Below are 8,511 nucleotides of genomic sequence, written 5' to 3' on the forward strand. Positions count from 1 at the left end.
GTAGACGGCGAATTTTTGTGGCAAAAGGTGAGCGAATCCGGAGAATGAAAGGCTGATAATAAAGAAGGTTGCAAAGAAGTTGGGCTGTTTCCAAAGCTGAGAGGATAAGTTGGAATTGGGAAGAAAATTCATTAATGACTACTACTGTGATTATTTATTAAGAAACAAGTTTACGAGCAGCCAAATGGTTGAGTGCTCGTAAACACAACATAGTTTTGAGATGGGAGGGAGGAATAGCAAACGCATTGGAGAGATTGAGAGAACAGCTGATAAAGTGCACTGCAGTGGTATGCAAAAAAAAGACTTCCAATGGAACCCATGCCAGTGCTTAGTCAACGGGTGGATTTCTCATGCATGATCAGGTTATGGAGTTGAGTGACAGTTCTGGAAAAGTGCAGAGGTGAAGTGAATAAATGATTGACATTAGTTACGTTTTCATTAACATGATAATGTACTTCAAACTAGCATCATTCACAAATGCAAAATTTAACTTACAATATTTTCAAGGGGAAGAAGTTTCTACGTTGATTTGGGTCACAGAAGAAATAAAGAACAATCTGTAAAAGGAAATCAGTCATTAATAACCATATATAATTCATGTACATTGAATGGACAGTTTTTATTTATAAATGAGCACCCGAATGGATGTTGCTAATAAAATCGCAATTTTCAGGTCACAGTTTTTCATAGTAACAAATACAAATTGCAGTTGTCTACATGTGTAACCCTGAGTATTTTATAGAGAACTGTTTTATATGCAGAGGGCTTTATGTTTCACAGCAACAAACATATCATTCAGCACTACAGACTTTAGATGTGAAACTGAAATCTGAGCATAATCCTGGTTAAGAGGAATTGCTACTTTCATAATCTAGCAATCTAGTCGTTTTAATGGGCTACACACAGATCCGCATTTTCCAAAATTATGCGACTGACGAACAGGAAATACAGTTTTTGAATAGCTGGAAATAAGAAAGTGTTAGTTTCTTTCATTGGGAGAAAGTTACCCTCAAGTACCTTCTTACTTTTCTTTCTGCAAATCTTCAGCTGGAAATATCTGTGGACAAAAGGCAACAGACTACAGACCAAACAGTGCTTGCTCCAATAGCATGTCTGTCAGCTGGCAGAAAGAGAGAAAGAAAGAGAATGAGAGGGAGAGGGGGTTGGGGGGGGGATATAATTAGGTATGTAGGAAAAGTAAATAAACCGGACTCACCTGAATTCAGGAAATGCAGCAGCAGCAGAAAGCAGGAATGAATCAGAGCAACGCTTTGAGCATTGAAGATCAGAATAATCCCAAACTGCACTAGGCTAACATATCCTTTTTAGTGGCCCTTTAAAAGGTATTTTGATAATACCAAAAAGCCTCTGGTTCTTCATGAAAATTATTAGTGCTTATACAGAGGTAATGACTGCACTTACAGCCTAGCTAATAGTATACCTAACATTAAGTTTGATAAGTTGCTGCATATATTTGCACGAAAAGGCTATAATGTTCCCAGGTGGGGGGTGGGGGAGAGGCGGCCAACCACCCGCCCCTCACCAACAAGTGAGAAATGTATACTGACCAGCAAAGACACATATTTTCAAACCTACACTAACCCCCCACACAGCATGAGCTCTACTTGTGCTAAAGTATTTGGTGGAGAGCCATCCAGTTTCTAGATAGAGAAATTCTAGTTTCAACCAAAGCCAGATTCAAAAATATAATTATTATATCCAAGCTTGTGCATTCGTTAAAAACTGACAATAAGTAGGGTTGAATGATAGTTCTAGGAATAAACAAGTGTATTCCACGCATCACAGTGGAGCAGTAGATGACATTATGTTAGCGTTGGAAGGTGGCATTTATGTTAGCATTAGAAAAACGGCCAAACATTCAAATATACACGCACACAAAACACACACACACACACACACACACACACACACACACACACACACACTTAAAATCACAATATCAAAAGCAAACACTAACATGAGAGTTCAAGCAAACAGCTTGTATGCTAATCACTAAGGCAAAGAAGCCATTGCTATCATTCTGAAAAGCGCATCCACGATATAGAAAACCAGGTAGTCCAATGCGCAGGTGTCCGGTGTCTTTTTATGTAACCGACCATAATCCGTGACGAAATGCGATTCAATAAATATCTCTCCATAGATTTAAGTGGTGAATGCAATTTTGGACATATAAAATATTGTAATTCATGTGAATATCAATATTGGAGAAATCAAATCGTTGAAATGTCGCCCAAATCAGATTATTTTTTTTTTTTAACTTTCCTGTCTTGTCTTTGTGTGTAATTGGGACCTCGTTATCAAATGTTTCAAGTTGATTTCCTTTTGTAAGTTGTTCGTTGGCAAAATTCCGCCTTTCAGTTCATGTATTTTGTTAAATTTACATAGTATAATTTAGTGATAAAATTGTAAAACCTAACCTGATCTGGCTGAACCTTCACCTAAATGTTTGCTGATATTTTTTTACACTTTTGATGTTTAATATCAATCTTAACAAATACATGACTATGTTGCATTACAATAAATCATTTTGAAGCCCACTACCAAAACAATAATATCACTAAGAAATGAACGAATGGCCACTTCTTACCAGAAATTTTGGCAGTTTATGCAAATTAAGATCATTCACCATTAGATTCTTTGATCATTTCTAATATATGAGAGGAACATTGCCGTTTGAACTCCACACGTTACCATGGCAAGGGCTTTGGCGTAGGGTACCATGACGTCACAAAATCACATGCACAGAGGAGTCCAAAACTCAGTGCTAGAGCAGGACTACCTTGTTATTTCTATACCGTGGTTGGGCGCATCAGTGCACGCCTGTCTGGGGCAGAACCCTTTTCCTGAAGGCTTTTGATGCACGTTATCACTCACAGGCTCAGCTGAAAGTGAGCAGGGTCACGGTGGGTGCCGCTTGCCTGTCTCCTTTCCATCATCTCCAATCTAACAATGACAAGAGCATCGACCCAATATTTCAGCATCCGCACACACTACGAAGAAAGTACTGTCATTAATGCAGTTTTAGACAGAATACGTACATAACATGGTGGACAGTTTGGTTTCTCATGAAGCAACACAGAAATATTGGTAAAATCGATGCCAGCAAATGACAGTGCAATGAGAAGTGGGTATGAAAACTGACAAAAACGCTCAGGGGAAAACAAAGTATATATTCTAAACAGGCCCTTCACAAGGAAACCTCAAAGCCAAAACTACTGGTGCATATTCCTACAAGAGGAGTTATAAAGGGGAAAAAACAAAACACCTCATGTACTCGATACAGTCTATGCCCATGCATCAAAATTGACGTGTCATGTGTCTTGGCGTCTAGTACTCTATTGACTGTTAGCAGTTTTTATATACCTTTGGAAGTGTTACGTTTGCAATATACATTTTGATAGTATAACCATTGACCAGCTAAAACGTTGATAATTCAGCTTTAACGTGATTACTTTACTGTTTATAGCTAGTATTGATAGGCAGTTTAAGACATAGTTTTCATTATGCTCTCATGTTTAATGATGACCTATGATAATTTCAGATGATTACAGAACTGAATTAGACATACATTGTATACCCGCTAAATCAGTACCACCGACAGTTAATGAGAGCCTCTTCAGTTTTATTAGGTGTTCACGTTTACTTGAGGGAAATTTCTCAGTGTATGTTGGTGTACGGTTAATATACAGGTTAACTATGTTATGTGTTTCCTTAGAGCCTATAGTTTACGAGTATTTTGGTGTGTCTACTTAAAAATTTAGCTCATGCATGAATGCTCTAAAACTGCACACAATTGAAAGCAAACGACAGCAGGTATAGCAAGCAATATCACTGAAAGGTTTTTTTAAATAGCTTCTGCATCCCATCGTGTCTACTAAATGCCCAGGTGTCATCTGCTTCAGATGAGAAGACAAAATGAATAGTTTGTCTACTGGGGGCTTGCATCCCAAGCTCCTGAAAGGACACATCTCCAATGGAAAACCTTTAGTTTTGAGCACAACTGAACAAAAGCAGCTTATTCATAGTGTCATCTGACCCTGAAAAACAACAATAAAAGAAACGTGTAGCACAGCCATTTTTTCCCGCTCGTCCAAGAGGAACAAGAGCCGCCATCAAGCGAGGACATGTCATTGCACACCAAACAGATACCAAGAGTTGTATTTCAAGGATATATCTCAGATCCTATCCATAAAGGGATGTAACTAAGGGCTCATTCTCACCCCATTTCAATGTCCTTATAGAAAATGAGGTCATTCCTGAACAGCAAGCGAGTCTAAATATGCTCATATGCAGATGTATTCATTAGAAACCATGACAAAACATATAAGGCAAAGAAACATACAGTAAACAAACAAATAAGGTTCTGAACAAACTTAGAATAATGGCAACAAGAGGAATGTCAAGGACGAAGAACCTATAACTAGGCACCACACATCCTCCTACCCAAAGGCGAGACCTTCATAAAAAGCCTGACATTATTTGAGAGCATGAACCCATGATGCACTCACGAGGCAATAAACAGCCAGATACCAAAAGATGAAATGACTCTATGATTGAATGAGCTCAAAAGAAAACCTCCCTTCAACAGGGTGAGTAACTTTGCAACCTATCAGGGCTATTCCGCTCCTCTGAATTGTTAATGAATCTTCGTAAGGAACTAGTGCTTCTAAGTCTTTTTCCTATAGCCAAATATACAATAAACAAAAGACTCATATCAAACCTATATTGCATCCAAAAATTTTGGACTCTGTTTGAGTACGAAAGAGCTTCTTCCTTGTGTTGATCCTCCTCAGTGGTCTTTCTCCAGGGCTAATGGTGTCCTTTGCACCTTTTCTTGTGGGCTGGGCTTCTTGCTCCCTGTGAGTTATAGATGCATGTATAAAAATGACCAATAATTATCAAGCATTTAGTATATCAAATATGAAAGACACCGTTATTGCATAAATTACTTAGTAAAATCTTCCCCAGGGAAGTCGGTAGTTGAAACCAGCACCTGCTACTTTTCATCTGAATTTCTCTGCATGACCTGATATTAACACCAGAGCGACCGACCTCTCATTTTCACCGCAATTTCATTTGCAGATGTCTCTGTGATTTTTCCCCAAGAAAAGATTCTGTCCGACTCTTCCAAATACATCGTGATGTATATAGACCTCAAAGAATACTGGAAGCACAGTAGGCATTGTTCTACGAGGTGTGGACTTTTACACTTTCAATGACTGACAGTTTTATATAATATATGATATATATTATATATCTATATATATATATCCTTTATTTCAGCTCAGGGCCATGTACATGGAATAAAAAAAACCGACAGTAACATACACAATCTAGAAATATGAGACATGATAAAAAAATGAGTAATCGGCACTTATCCACAAAATAGCTGAGGTAGCATAATAGATAGTAATCATGAATACTGGTAATAACAGTAGTAATATTGGTGAGAAAAAAAATGCATTGAGAGTTATAACAGTTAGTGCACAGGTTATATAACTTACATTTCATCTAGAGACCTTGGGTGGTTACAGTAGTCAGGTCCAGAGGGCTAGATACGAAAATTTATTGTAAAAAAACTTTAACTTGATAGTAATCGCAGTAATAATGAAAAAATAAAATATCAGCAATAAATAGAATAACAATACAGAGATGAAGTCCTTTATGGGACAAGGTCTCATTTTCCCATCTTTCCCACAATTTAGATTTTCTTCTTGCTTCACTCCTTAGGATGCTTTGTATGAGCGAGTTGCTGCTGTTTCTCACTCGGGTTACCAGACTGGACATTGCGCGTCTAATAATGATTTTTAAATTGTCCAGGTGGTTTTCTATGAACATCTGTGTGGCGGAGTGGTAGCGTGGAGTGTTTGTGAGGCGTCTCAGAATGTCATTGTGTACAACAGTGATACGTCTCATGGTCTCTCGGGTATAGTTCGTCCAGAGGGAACACCCATAGATACATGCACTGGGTCTTGGTTTCGTTGTAGATTATATCAAATTCCTCTGCATATTGGCGACAAGTGTCGATGAGTCGTTGGAGGCCATGCACTGATGAGGAAATCAGAACCATATCGTCGGCGTAACAGAGGTTGTTTATAGTTGTTTCATTGACAGTGCATCCGATTGAGAGTGAGTTCAGTTTGACATTCAAGGCATCTGTGTACGTATTAAACAGGTTTAGGGAGCCGAAGGTGTACGATTAACGTTACCCCATTTGACACAGAATTGCTGTGTGGAAAACCAGCAATATGTAAAATGCCAATTAGATATAGGGGTGTGCCCCTTTTATGCAGCTTCAGGAAGAGCTTCAGGTAGTTTACTCTGTCAAATGCTTTTCGCACATCTACAAAACAAAGGAAAACAGGAGAGGCTGGTGATAGGAAGTAGTTCAGCAATTCTTTCAGTATGTAGATGCAGGTGTCGGTTGAGTGGTTTGCTTTAAATCCAAACTGGTTGTCAGTGGTGTGCAGAAAGGGGAGAAGTCTCACTAGAAGAACCGACTCAGGTATCTTCGATGCGATCGTTGTGATTGCAATTGGCCGGTAGTTGCCAGGGTCAGCTGCGTCCTTGAGCTTGTTTTTGATTAATGGTATCAAGTGAACTAAGAGTAGGGAGTCTGGAAGAAACTGGTGAATTATGCACGCATTGAATAGGGCAGCTAGCAAAATGTAAATTATCGGATGGTAGAATTTGAAAGCCTCTGCGGGAAGACCATCGCAGACAGGTGATTTATTATTAGGTAGGCTGTTTATGGCATCGCTGATGTTACCTGGCGTAATACGGTCTGCAAAATGAAATTGAATGTTGTCAGTAAGGAGGTTATCTACATCCCTTCGGGAATCTTGATCATTTATGAAATTCAGGATATTGTTGAAGTGATCGCTTCGTCTGCTTCCCCTACTCTCTGTGATAGCTTTTTAGTTTTGGGATTTAACGACTGGATATCTTTCCAAAGACGAGGGTAATCACCAGATTCTAAGTTTCTAGACATTGCATCGGCTCTTAGTTGTTTTTCATTTAACCTGCAGTGCTTAAGAGCAAGTCTGAATTGCGCTCTCGCCTGCCTCATTAGTAATGCAGTGTGTCCTTCCCTCGGGCTGCCATTTTGCCTCCACAGTAAAAACATTTCTCATGAGTATGTATACAGATCTTTAACCAAGTCATTCCAACCAGGTATATGTAATATATATATATATATATATATATATATATATATATATATATAGATATATATGTATATGTATATGTATATGTATATATATGGATTAGTAGACACTATCATCTGTCATTTTAGGCCATTTTTACATTTCACCCCTTTCCCACAAACCCGGCCCTCCCCCTTGTGCCTGTGGTGTCTTCCCACCCCACCTCATATTCCTCTCAAGATGCTTTACCATGTTTGGTTGAAATTGCGTTTCAAAGTGTGTGGTACATGCACACACACACACACACACACATACATACACACACATATATATAGATATACAGAGGAATATGAGGTGGGGTGGGAAGACATCACAGTCGATGATTACTCTGGGTGGAGTCCCATATCTCCTGGCCCCCATCCCAAGCAATACACCCCCCCCCCACCCCCCCGCCCTATCGTCTTCCCCCGACTATAATTATACACAGGGACTCGAGAGCAGTTTCCTGCTAGACTGAAGGACAAGTTTTTTTCTTTTTGCGCCTAAACAGAAACAGAGGGTTGATGGCGATACTGGTCATGACAGTAACATTATGAACGAGAAGACAAAGACGATGGTGGCAACATCACAACTTCAGCTCCTCCTCCTCCCCTGGGATGAGGAGGAGGAGGAGGAGGAGGAGAGAAAACGAAAGAGACTAAAATAGACTTACTTGGTAGGTGCCTAAGGCAGCAACCATTGGTGATTGGTTGCTCTCCTCTCTCTCTCTCCAGTTCACCGGCGATACAAACTAGGACAACTCTCCACTCGAAACAAACAAAGGAACTGCATAAACCGTGGGGGAGGGGGGAGGCGGGGCGACTAACGTCTCAGAACTAAATTAACTTATAACTGCATGCAAACTGATGCAATTGAGATGGATCATGGAGGAGCCAGGCCAGGCGGCACCGGCGGATGAGAGCCAAAATGTCGTACGGCAGCATTACTCTTGTCACTTGCTTAAGGAGGAGCCCTGTTCAATCATAATTATAATTAATACCGATACTTATCATTATTATTCTATTATTATCCTCGAGAGACGCCGCCGATCGCTGCTTCTTATACTTATTCTTCTTCTTCTTCTTCTTCTTCTTCTTCTTCTTCTTCAGGAGTAAAGGAAAGAGTCAAAATGGATATTAGTACCACCGACCATCCTCAAACCTTCTTCCTTCGGTGCAATAGTAGGGCAGCAGCAGCAGCAGCAGCAGCAGCAGCACAGGGCAGCTGCTGCATGCAATGTTTTGCAACAGAGATCTTCCTTTCTACCGTCGTGTCACGTCCCTTGTTGTTGCACAGAAAGAAGAAA

General features: G+C 39.7%; 1 long non-coding RNA gene across 1 annotated transcript; it reads right to left on the reverse strand.

Annotated features, from left to right (window-relative positions):
* Positions 1 to 201: 201 nt before the first annotated feature.
* Positions 202 to 8,303, reverse strand: LOC135208184 (uncharacterized). The gene is made up of 4 exons (XR_010313117.1): positions 7,879 to 8,303; positions 4,742 to 4,878; positions 496 to 557; positions 202 to 384 (listed from the first exon to the last, which is right to left on the reverse strand). It is a non-coding gene; the product is annotated as an uncharacterized LOC135208184 (long non-coding RNA).
* Positions 8,304 to 8,511: the final 208 nt, after the last annotated feature.

The sequence above is a fragment of the Macrobrachium nipponense genome, chromosome 35 (assembly GCF_015104395.2).
Source record: "Macrobrachium nipponense isolate FS-2020 chromosome 35, ASM1510439v2, whole genome shotgun sequence".
NCBI lineage: Eukaryota > Metazoa > Arthropoda > Malacostraca > Decapoda > Palaemonidae > Macrobrachium > Macrobrachium nipponense.